The sequence below is a fragment of the Ictidomys tridecemlineatus genome, chromosome 3 (assembly GCF_052094955.1).
Source record: "Ictidomys tridecemlineatus isolate mIctTri1 chromosome 3, mIctTri1.hap1, whole genome shotgun sequence".
In the NCBI taxonomy this organism is placed as follows: domain Eukaryota; kingdom Metazoa; phylum Chordata; class Mammalia; order Rodentia; family Sciuridae; genus Ictidomys; species Ictidomys tridecemlineatus.
This window is the reverse complement of record NC_135479.1, coordinates 201,201,946-201,215,187: the sequence shown is the minus strand read 5'-3', so window position 1 is coordinate 201,215,187 and position 13,242 is coordinate 201,201,946. Positions and strand designations below refer to the sequence as shown.

The 13,242-nt window shown below is 36.3% G+C and overlaps 1 long non-coding RNA gene across 1 annotated transcript; it reads right to left on the bottom strand.

Moving 5' to 3' along the window:
- Positions 1-4,290: 4,290 nt before the first annotated feature.
- LOC144375904 (uncharacterized) lies at positions 4,291-12,549 on the bottom strand. Its single transcript, XR_013435755.1, has 2 exons — positions 12,462-12,549; positions 4,291-5,237 (listed from the first exon to the last, which is right to left on the bottom strand). It is a non-coding gene; the product is annotated as an uncharacterized LOC144375904 (long non-coding RNA).
- Positions 12,550-13,242: the final 693 nt, after the last annotated feature.

Below are 13,242 nucleotides of genomic sequence, written 5' to 3'. Positions count from 1 at the left end.
TGTAAAAATCATTGCAGAGTACCTGGTGCAAGAGTCAGTACATCATTCTGTTTCACCTTCAGAGTGAGGGGTCAATGCCACCTGAAAAGTTATGTCCATTGATCAATAAAGGACTGCCATTTGTTCTTAGCTTATTCAACATGCATGAGATAGGAAACAAATGGCACCTTCAATACAAGATCATTTTAAGAATATTTATTGACAAAAAAATTAAACAAAAATATAAACTAAATATAGGAGAATCTGAAAGTAACCCCAGTTAACAGTAGAGGAGCAGGTACCATGCTCAGACTCAATGGCAGGAGTAGAGGGACAGGAACTGGAAGGAGAAGTGATTGCACAGTGAAACAGTGCCCTCAGCCTGCAGACAGCCTCACAGGGAGGTGGACCAGGGCTTCACACTCTACCATCAGCCTGTTCTTCCCTCTGATGACCTGCTAGGAGGCTTCAGAAATTTACTTGATGGCAAACTCTATGCAAGCAAATTAGATGATGGAATGCCACTGAAGCAATGCCAGCATGGGCTTTGTTAGCAGAAAAATAGCATTAAGAACAAAGAGGGAGCTGGTACCCAGCATTCTACATTGGTCACGTAACAGATTTCTGCTCATTTCTCAGAAATTCATTTTAAGGAAAACAATGAAAGAATGCATCTCTTTGAAAGACAAAGCACTTGCCTAGTAAAGAGTCTAGAATAGGCTTGACATGGAGGGTGAAATAGGAATTGTTAAGGGAGAAAGGAAAGGAAAGATGTGATGCGATAAAGATGAAGTATATTAACTAGTCCCTCACTATTGATGAAGGAACAGAATACCACTCTGTTTACTGTAAGCAAAAGAAGATCTTCTCTCATGTAACTAAGAAAGCCAAGGAAAGTCCTGCTTTGTTCATGTGCCAACCCCCTGGTATTGTGGCAAGGGGTAGGGAAACAGGGCATACCTCTAGAGAGAAGAAAGCACAGATAGTTCAAGGAAGGGACGTGGGCACAGAGGAACAATGTTTTTGCTCTGGGTTGTGAGCATTGTTCCTCACAGATTTTTCAAGAGAAAGCAAATTAGAATTGGTCTATGAAGGATAGAATTGGTCTTCGTAGAATTTAAACTCAGCAATTATGGGGATTTGGATATTGACTCAATTAATTAAGTCTATAAATGAAATTTGGGGAGAGCACCAGTCACTAAAAGGGTATCATCAAAAATCAAGAAAAAATTCAAAATATGTTAGAGAAATATTTGTGTCTATTAATGATTAGGAGGCTAGAAATCTTTCTATTTCTAACAGTTCCGGTGTTATAAATAGAGCTTGGAAGCCCATTGTTTTTAAAATTCCATTGAATATTTTAAATCCCTTTTCATTTTTTACCAGTTCCCTCCAGAGTTCAACATGAGGGAGAGGAGCCTCTAGCCTCAGTACAATAATACTGCATAGAACTACTGAATGGGTCATTAAAAAGCACAAAATATGCACAAACTCACTTAATAACTAAGCTATAGGTATACAAAGCACAGTAAGGACTGTTTTCTCTCTTTGTATCAATGAGAACTTCAAAGAGTGGTAGAGATTAAAATAGTTATCAGTACTGCATATTACTTATGTATTTCTCAATAATGAAAAGACTTTGGTGAAACACTGAAAATAATTTTTAAAAAAATTTAAATGGTTTTTATTTGTTCTGATTAGTTATGCACGACAAGAGAATAACTTTTAACAGATCATACATAAATGGAGTATAACTTCTTATTCCTCTGGTTGTACATGATGTAGAATTACACCAGTCCTATAGTCATATGTGAAAATAGGGTAACAATGTCCAATTCGTTCTACTGTTCTTCTAATCCCACACCCGTTCCCTCCACTCCCCTCTGTCTAAACCAAGGTTCCTTTATTCTTCTCTAGCCCACCTCCCCTTCTCTTATTGTGAATTAGCATCCACATAACAGAGAAAACATTTGGCCTTTGGTTTTTTGAGATTGGTTTATTTCATTTATCATGATAGTCTTCAGTTCCACCCATTTATCTGCAAATGCCATAATTTCATTCTTCCTTAAGGCTCAGTAATATTACATCATGCATATGTACCACATTTTTTTATCCATTCATCTGTTAAAGGGCATCTAGGTTGGTTCCATAGTCTGTCTATTGTGAATTGGGCTGCTATTAACAGTGATGTGGTTGTGTCCTTGTAATATGCTGTTTTAAGTCCTTTGGGTACAGACCAAGAAGTGGGATAGCTGGGTCAAATGGTGGTTTCATTCCAAGTTTTCTGAGGAACCTCCAATGTGCTTTCCATAGTGGTTGTACCAATTTGCAGTCCAACCCAACAACCTCACCAACATTCATTGTTGCTTATATTCTTAATAATTGCCATTCTGACTTGAGTGAAATGAAATTATAGAGTAGTTTTGATTTGCATTTCTCTAACTTCTAGAAAAGTTGAACATTTTTAAAATATATTTGTTGATCAATTTTATTTCTTCCATGAAGTGTCTGTTCTGTTTCTTAGCCCATTTATTGATTGGGTTATTCAGGATTTTCTGGTGTTGAATTTTTTGAGCTCTTTATATATCCTAGAGATTAATGCTCTATCTGAGATACATGTCGTAAAGATTTTCTCCCATTCTGTAGGCTCTCTCTTCATGTTATTGATTGTTTGCTTTACTGAGAAGAAGCTTTTTAGTTTGAATAGATCCCATTTATTGATTTTTAATTTTACTTCTTACACTTTAGGAGTCTTATTAAGGAAGTCATATCCTAAGCTGGTATGGTGAAGATTTGGGCCTGTTTTCTTCTATTAGGTACAGGGTCTCTGTTTCAGTGCCTAAATCTTTGATCCACTTGGAGTTGAGTTTGTGCAGGGTAAGATATAGGGGTTTAATTTCATTGTGCTACATGTGGATTTCCAATTTTCTCCACACCAGTTGTCAAACAAGCTATCTTTTCTCCATTGTATGTTTATAGTGTCTTTGGCTAGTATGAGATAATTGTATTTTTGTGGGTTTGTCTCTGTGTATTCTATTCTGTACCATTGGTCTACTTGTCTGTTTTGGTCTTCATCTTAGTACCACTTTAACATACACACTGTTGCTGTCCAAAAGGTCTTGTGTTTCATTCCATTAAAAAAAAAACAGAAAAAAGAAAATAAATGTAAGCAAAGATGTCAGTTCATCAATGTATGAAAAATTTAGACTGGATTAAAAAAGACCCAGGCAGCTTTATGGACCAAGTACCAAGTTTATTCAAGGCATATTCTAAATGGGACTAAAATTAAGGATGCTCTTGAAAGAAGAAAAGTGAACGTTGGGTATGTGATGTGTGTGATAACACAAAGATTGTCCAAGGCAATGGTTCTTTATTGTTTCTTTTCTTTAACTATTAGTTCAGCTCTAACACTCGCAGAATAAATGCACTGTTCACTTTTGGATATTTTCTAAAAAGTTGTTAAAATGCCTTATACTATTATATGCATATATAAATTAATTCCAGATGTAAATTTCTATGAACACACAGAAAATATATTTGATTTTCTACTAAAATATCATGTGATGATAAACTGCTTTATATTTTTTGTCAAGTGATAATAAAACTTTACATTGGAGGGATCTTGAAGAAATGGACCCACATTGATGAAAAGGCAGTGACCTTCCCAGAAGAAATCCTTATAAATATTTCTAAGGTATTTTGGTTATTATAAAACTGGATTTCTCTGGGAATAGGATGTTCTAGTTAATTTAATTTTCTGTTGAACTAAGCATTAATGGATAAAGCCATTTTATTTCTGTACACATTGTTAAAATGGTTTCTAAAATATCTTGGAGCATTTTCTTTTCTGACCTAAATAAAAGTTCAGTGAACAAAAATTACCTTCACTATGATAATTTACAGTTTGTTAATAATACACATGTTTGGAAAATGGAACTAAGCTTCTATTGAACTAATGGAGATGATTTATGGATTGCCTATCTCTTAATAAAATTGCTCTTGTCAATGTCACTTCTCTTTGGATCTTAAATCAATGTCCCTTCCTTTTGGATTATAGTGTGATTCCATTACCCTCAAAAGGTTTAATAATTAAAATCATTGAAAAATTTCAAGGAGTAAATCATATAAAGTTCGCAAAAAAAATTACAGAATATTAAAAATAATGGTAAAATCACACACACACACACACACACACACACACACACACACATACACACACACAAAGAAATGTGGGAGGAAACCTTAACACATTCTGTCTCAATGAATAAACCTGGCTACTCTCCTTCGATAGACAAATGTGCGTCAGCTTGATCCTACTTTTCGCTTTTTATTTGATGATTGATGTTGGAACAGTTTCCAACATGGCTTACCATCTTCAAGTTAAGGTGTTATCAGCACAAAGCTTGTCAATGCATTTATTTCTACAGTTCATTGTAGCTACATTTTAATTCATTAATTTTTAGATTATGCAGTTGTGGCCAAGTCAGAGTAAGGGATTCCTACTTCTGGCTAAGATGTAAAAAAAAAAAAATAAGAGAAAGAACATTCCTATGATTTGAATAGAGAGGTCAAAACAAACTGCAAAATCATAACTTTTCTTGAGCCTATCAGAAAGCTGAGTTTGCAATTCAACCAAATTACTTAAATTCCAAAGAGAAATATATCCCCAAAGAGGAAATAGGGCAAAAGAACTAGCTCCCTTGGCCAAAATATTGAAGGAAAAAGAGACTGCTTAGCAGTTGCCATAAAAGCAAATATTTAAAAATCAGGTGGGATTTTATCAAGACAAATAAAGCACTAAGGACCAAGGATGGGCTAACTTCCATACAAGGCAGGAAGAATGAATGTGAGTCCAGATTCTGTCTTGCAAGCTTTTTAAAATGAAGCTCCCTTAGTAACTCACATGAAAATCTGAGGACAATGCAGGAAACCACAAGGGGTCCTCTTGCTTGTAAAAGACTGCAGAAAGTGGCTTGCATCTTCTTGGGAAATTATACCAAATCCCAGCTGCTTCTGAATTCATTCTTTCATATATATATGAAGACCCTCCGTTCTTCCATCTTAGGAGGCTGCACACACAGGATAAAAGCTGGGGTTGAACCTACCAGAGTGAAACTCTTGCCAACCACCACCAGGAGCCCAGAATCCAGCAACAGCCAGACCATACCAGGGACTGAGAACAATAGCTAGCAGGACTGAGGCTTCCTCTGCAGTGTAAGTTTGCAGAGATGATGAAAGTTGATGGTGGATCACAAACTCTGACAATAAAAACATACAAAAACAAAAGGCATAATTTCCAGGCACTCCAGCTACTGCTTTCGGCAAAAAAAAAAAGAAAAAAAAAAAAGAAAAAAAAAAAAGCCTGAAGTAAATGGAAGAAGAAATAGCATAGAAAACCCTCAGTCTGTTCAATGGGAAATGTTCAAATAATTCAAAGGAAAGCAAAACTGGGAGATGAAGGAATGTGAGGCCAAGAGAACAGAAAGCAAAAACTAATAATATGGTAGGCACAATTTTAAATGTCACTAATTATATTAAATGTACAACTGTAAACAAAATAATTAAAGTGTGGACATTGTCAGACTGGATTTAAAAAAGAAATGATTTGAATATATTTTACTCATGAAAGGCCATTTAATTGCATGATAAAAATAAGTTACGAGTGAAACCATGCTGGAAGATATATCATGGAAGAGTCATGGAAAGACAATGAAAGTGATGAAATGAGTATCGAGAGAAGTAGACCATGAGGCAGAGGTGGGGGCTAGGAGCAAAGAGAGATATTGCATTACAGTCAAAGAGTCAACTCATCAAGAAGATTAACATCTTAACTGTGTATGTGGCTACATACAGCTTCAAAATACACAAAACAAATTATGCATTTTCTTTGGAGAAATGTCTACTCATATCCTTTGCTAATTATGAAAATAATTATTTAGTTTATTATTGGTTCTTTTTAGTTATACATGACAGTAGACTCCATTTTGGTATAATTATAAAAACATGGAATATATCTTATTCTATTTAGGATCCCAGTCTTGTGGATGTACGTGATGGTGAGATTCACTTTGATATATTCCTATATGTACATAGGAAAGTTATCTCAGATTCATTCCACTGTCTCTCCTTTTCCTGTCTCTCCTTCCCTTCATTCCCCTTTGTTTAATCCACCTAACTTCTATTCTTCCTGCCCCACATTTTGAGTTAGCTTCCACATATCAGAGAAAACATTAGACCTTTGGTATTTGGGGATTGGCTTGTTTTGCTTACCTTGATAATCTCCAGATCCATCCATTTACTGGAATATGTCATAATCATGTTTTATGGCTGGTTAATACTCCATTGTGTATATATACCGTATTTTCTTTATCCATTCATTTGTTGAATGGCACCTTGGTTGGCTCCACAGCTTAGCTATTGTGAATTGAGCTTCTATAAACATTGTGGGTGTGTCATTGTAGTATGCTGATTTTAAATCCTTTGGATATATATCAAGGAGTGGGAATTGGCTCATTCCAGATATTAGATAGATCATCCGCAAATATTTTATTTCATTCTACAGGTTGTCTTTTTGACAGTGTTGAAACCATCTCGATGCCCAAGTTTTAAAAATGTTCATCAATTCCAATCTATTTTTTTGTTGTTGTTGATTATTTTCTTGTTGTCATATTCAGAGAATCATGCCAAATTCAATGTCCTGAAGCTGTTGATTCATACATTTCTCTATAGCTTTTGTAGATAACATTTCATTCTTTAATGCACTTTGAGTTAATATTTGCATACGATGTTATTGAGGTCCAACTTCATTATTTGGCATATGGATATCCAATTTTCCCAATGCTGTTGGTTTTAAAGACTCTTTTACTCATAGAATGATTTTGGCTCTCTTGTCAAAAAAACTTTTAATAATACACATCGGTATTTATTCCTGAGGTTCCTATTACATCCCACTGGTCACTAATCTTTAAAAGAAAACATAGCCAATTATAATGTGATACCTCCTCACATTCATTAGAATGGCTATTTTAAACAAGCAAACAAACAAAACCAGAAAATGTGTTGGTGAGAATGTAGAGAAATTGGAATCTTAGTGTCCTGTTGGTGGGAATATAAAATATGACACCCATTGTGGAAAAACAGTATAGCAGTTCCTTAAAAATGAAAAATAGAACTACCATATACTACAGAATTTCCACTTCTGTTTATATATCCAAATATACTGAAAGCAGGGAACTAAAGAGATACTTGCACACCCATGTTCCCGGTAGTATTTTTCACAGTAGCTAAAAACGTGGAAGTAACCCAATCATCCATTAACAGAGAAATGAATAGGCAAAATGTTCATGAGCAATGTAACATTATTCAGCCTTTAAAAAGAAAGAAAACTCTGAGGTATGCTACATCATGGATGGACCTGGAGGACATTATGCCAATTTAAATAAGGCAGTGATTAAAATATAAATACTATATGATTCTACTCATCTGAGGTAGTTGGAGTGACCAAAATTATAGAGACAAAGGTAGAATGGAGGTTGCCAGGGAATGAGAGGGGGGAATGATGGGAAGTTATTGTTTAGTGGATGCAGAATTCCATTTTAACAAGATGCAAATAATTAAGATGTATGTGGCAACCTTACAGCTGAATTTAATGTCACTGAGCCTATATGCTTAAAAAAGAGAGAAGGATAACTTTTATGTTATATGTATTTTGAAATGTTAAAAACATCTTTTTTCCCCACATCTTTTATGGGTGCATTATAATAGTACACTGATAGGATTTGTTGTTTCTTATTTGTACATGCACACAATACACAATATGACAATATAATTGGGCCAACATCACTGCCTAGCCCTTTGCCTCTCCTAACCTACTTCCCACCACTTGATCACTTTCCTTTACTGATCTCTATTTGATTTTCATGAGATTGGCTCCAATCTTTCTTTTCCATTTTCTCTCTAGCTTCCACATGTGAGAGTAGACATATGACCCTTGACTTTCTGAGTTTCATCTATTTCACTTAACAAATGGCCTCTAATTTTATCCATTTTCCTGCAAATGACCTAATTTTATTTGTATTCATGGCTGAATAAAACACCATTGAGTACATATACTGGATTTTCTTTATCCACCCATCTGCTTTTCTCATGGTAATTGGCAATTGTGCTGCAATGAACAAGGGTATGCATGTGTCACTCTAGTATGCTGACTTTAATTCTTTAGAATAAAAACCAAGAAGTGGATGGCTGGGTCATATGATGGTAAAGCATCTTAAACATAAGATGATAAAAAGAATGAAAAAAAAAATCTTCAAAATACATAAAGCCCAGATTGATACAAACAAAATGTAAAAGAAAGCACAGACCTACTATTAGAATGGATTCTTCAACAATCTTCTCCCAGCGATCAATAGAACACGTGGAAGGAAAGTCCCTAACAGATGGGCCTGTTAGAGAACAATTTTAAAGCACTGAATCATATCTCTCTATAAGATTAGAAATATGGGAAGGAAAGTGTTGATTAGCTTCTGCTGCCATGCCATCTCCTTGTTAAATTATCATGCTGTCTATTAGTTGTTCTTTTGTTGAATTAGGTGATAAAATCAATGTCATACACACAATCCTACTACCTCCATAGCACTGGTTTGGAAATTTAAAATATTTGGTTTTGAGTTGGAGATATAGCTCAGTTGGTAGAGTGCTTGCCTTGCATGTACAAGGACCTTGGTTTGATCCCTAGCATGAAAACAAAAAAGAAAAAATGTCTATATTTGGTTTGGCATATGATAAGTACATATAGACATATAACTTAAAATGAAGATACAAAATAGTAAAATATTTAACTTCTTTGTTCTAACCTTCAATCATTTTAGAGGTAGGAAGCAGTATAAGTAGGAAAACTTTCAAGAAGTTTAGGTATGACTTGGGAAAAAAAAAATCTATAGTTTGATTATCTGAGTTTTCCAGGAAGGCCTGGAGTTATATGTTTAAATCATGGTTGTTGAGAGCCACAGCCAAAGGTGCCCCAGCAAACTTTCAGCTGCCGGCTGATGATCCAGCTGCCAGCAAACTTCCAGCTGCCGGCTGATGATTGGCTCACAGTGGCCCCAGCAACATCTAGCTGATTGGCTCCTCTGCGGTGATGTTCATTGGGCTGTTTCCCTGCCCTTCAGACTGCCAGCTGATGATTGGCTCACAGTGGCCCCAGCAACATCTAGCTGATTGGCTCCTCTGCGGTGATGTTCATTGGGCTGTTTCCCTGCCCTTCAGACTGCCAGCTGATGATTGGCTCACAGCGGCCCCAGCAACATCTCCTCCACGGAGCTGCTCATTGGGTGACTTCTTTGGCTCTGCCCACGCAACCCAGCCAATCGGCCTCAAGAGCAGGAGGATTGTGGGAAGTTGAGAGGCTGGTGTGGGGGTGAGAGGCATGTGGAAGCCGGTGGTGGCAGTTGGGCTCTGAGGGTTTTTTCCCTGAGGAGCTGTTTTGTTTGGCGTTTGTAGTTCTAAAAATAAAGTTAGTTTCTTTTGACAAGTGGCTCCTGAATTGTGCCCAGACAGACTGCGGCACATGGTATTTGAAGCTTTAAGGATAGAGTCATAATTTTGTGATTGTCCAAACAATGTTTTTGAACTAATTTGCTCCTCATTTATTCAGAGGAGACCCGAGTGCTGGGAACCAGTTGCCCCATTCTTGCCTACTCTAAGACTCCATACTGAGTTCCAGCTATGGATTTTTACTAAACAACAAAAGAACCTGTGGCCTCATTTTCTAAGATGGTCCTTTACCTGGCAAAAGTAGTTTTCTCTGCCTCAATGGAATTCAAATCAGGCCCAGTTGAACAGGTGAAAATCGAGTGGTTCTTGCTCACGGTCCCTCATTTTTGTTTTCCATCATCCTGTGTTGTCATCTAGAAAGTTCATGTGCCTAATTTCTTGAAAATTTTCCCCATGCCATGATGGTGGGAAGTAAGGGGTGCCAGAAGGAGAGGACTAAGTTACGGAAAGCCTCTTTCACCTTCTTTTCTGGGAAATGTTGCAGCAAGGATGGGGTGGGGCAACTCCATTAGTTCCAGCACAGTAGTTGCCCCAAGAGCAAGCTACTCCAGGTGCTGCCATCTGCCATGGCATCTAGAGACACCATATACAGGGATCTTCATGGTGGGCTTCCAGAAGAACACAGTAGACATTTCCTTACTTGTGATAGTGACACATATTCTCGGAAACTTAATTTTACAAAAGTTAAATAGAAATTTCTCTGAGTTTTCAAAAATTTTATCTCCAATTTTTTCAGGTAGGACTTGTGCTTGTGATCATAACTCTGACAGATGGCTAAACACAGCTATTTCTTCTGTTGTAGTAGAAAAGAGAGCACCTTCCTTTATTTTTTCCCCAACATGTAGGATTAGACAAGAAAAATTTGTACTACTTATGCTATTTTTGGCAGTATTTTTATCTGGCTGAGTTTTGGTTGTTGGTGTCAGTTTTATAGCAACTTTATAGAAATGATTCCAATCCACAGCCCGTTCTGCTAAAAAAAATGAGATAATTGAGAAGACGCTGAGACTAACACAAAAATAAGAATTTAGATAGCTACACATTTATTTAAAAAGGTGGCTTCATTAGAGAGAATAAGGTGTAAGTGGCCAGAGGAAATACAAACAGGGAGAGCACTGTGAATATTCACTAGCATAAAACGTTCATTAATGGTTTATTTACCATGGTGATTGTTTTAAAAATCAGGCTCATTGTTGTCTACGAAGTTTTAAATATCTCATTTTCATCATATTTTCTTATCAAATTTCATGGTGCATACACTACCCAACTAGCTAAAGCACACTGATACTAAGGATGGAGAAATGCAATGAAGAGGATGAAAGTCTGTGTTCACAGTAGTATGCTCAAAAATGAGAATGGCCAAAAAAAAAAAAAAAAAGGAGAATCTTTATAATCTTTCAGTTACATTTATAAATAGAATGATGCAACTATTCTCAATTTTATAAATGATTTCAGTCCTTTTTTTTTTCTTACCTATACCAGATAAAACAAATTGGGTTCTAGAGTTGTTTCAGAGGAGATTAGGAACAGAGCATTGACTGGAATCTGAATGAGAGGACTACTGAACTAGATGATCCAAGTCACTCAGTTGCAAATGTGTCTCTATATTCTCTAGAACAAGAGATACTGCTTAAACAGCAGGAAAAAAAAAAAAAAAGATCAGAACTAAACAGAAACATAATGAAGCGTCTGTCCATGTTTCAATTTTGCATGATGTATAATAAAAGGGTGTGTTAACTTTCCACCCGATTTCTTCTCTACCGCTGGCTAATTTTGGAACCTGACTTTGAATACTTTTCAGTCAGGGTTTCTGTTCAGGAAAATAGAATCATTGTACTGAAAAAGAAGCTTGGATTCTCACTTATGCATGATTCATAAGCGAGTGAAGAGGAAACACTCAACAAAATAAGGGAATGATATAAAAGAAATGTGCCTCTAAATAGTTACATTAAAGCATGATATGCTCATATGTGTAAGATCTGAAAATGTCTTTTCACTAGTTTGAGACTCCTGGGTTAGCTCATGAAATCTTGCATTTTGAACAAATGGTTTCCGTACTAAGATTTTTAATGAAGGTAATAGTTGCCACTTGTAATTTCTGTAGCCCTTAAAAGAGGAGTGAGATGAGGAAGGCTGAGTGAGAAGTTGTGCATGTCCTGAGTCAATAAAGAGCAAAAAATGTCAACCTTTGCCACTATAACACCTTCTGACAAAATAATGTTTAACTCAGCAACTTGAGTAAATGATTAAAATCGAGATTCTGCTGGGAAATGCCAGGGGTGACAGACTCCATCGGAAATAGGGCAGTGCTACAAAAATTACTGGAGGATAAAGAAGTGACAAAAAGAAAAGGTATGCTGTAACAAACTAGAGTGAAGCAAAACCTTCCCTCTCTTTTCTAAGAAAACAAGGCCAGATATTTTTCAAATTGCCTTGCTGTCCACCCTGAGCTCCAACTCCCTCTCCCAGGGCAGGACTGCATGTCCTTTGCCTCCTTTGACACAGAGTTGTTCTTTCGCTTCTAATTAAAACAGAGACATTACTGATTAAAGGTAGGGAAGCAAAGAACTGATTTTATTTTATTCCAAATTAGTTTGAGCTCACCCAAGATCAAAGAAAACCCAAACCTGAGAAAACAAACAGACCACAAACAAGCAATTTGTTGACTTGATGCTATTCCCTGGAAGGGAGATGACGGTGGCCCTTTGGAAGGTTGGCTCGGCTGCCTGACTCTGTCAAGGGGTCTGCAAGCCAGGGAATGTGTTTTTGAAAGCACATTTTGAGAACAAGACAAAGTCCAGTTAGAATATGCTCAAAGGCTGAAACACACATGGATTTACCTTGACATATACATCAGGGAGTACAGGCATACACCCTCTTCCCACCCCCCTTCACAAAACACTGTTCTATGTGCAGTGATCACTTACCTAGGGTTTTACTGTGTGCATCACATCCAGACAGCTTTCTGTTGCTACTAGCTCAACCATTTAACAGGATGTGCTAGTTAAACAACTTTCTGTGCTGGAGATGTAGGTCACTCTTAGAGTACTTGCCCAGCATATATGAGACCTAGGTTCAGTCTCCAGTACCAATGAAACAAAAATTTCTCTTAGTGGTCACAATAAGTCTTTTTTTTAATACTTTTCTCAAAATATTAAGGTATTTTTTTCTAGAATTCATTATTTTTATGGCATTTCCTTTTCTTTGCTTTTTCGGAGCAGTGATAAAATCTACTTACCTGAATTCCTATCACTATTGACTCCTTTTTCTTTAAACTCAAATGCTGAATAAAAAGCCCAATTAAGACCCAGGATGGGAGAGGACATAAAAGTAAACACTTAAGTTTTAAGATTATTGCAAAAATTTAGTTTAAAAACAGAATGGCCAAAAGAACATGTGTAGACTGTAATATAAATGCATTTTCCCCTGATCTTAAATAAACATATGTTACAGAATATAGTCAGATTTCTCACACAATAATTTCTAAACAGAGCACATGATGGTGTCTGGTTTATTTCATTTACTAGAATATCCTCCAGCTCTATCTATGTTGCGGCCAACTACAAGATATCCTGTAAGGTTTTCTTTAAAGAAATGTCTACTGGAGTACTTTGCTTATTTGAAATTGTATTATTTGCTTTCCTTCTCTATGGTTGTATGAGTTCTTTACAAATTTTGTATATTAACCTACATCAAATATGGGAAATT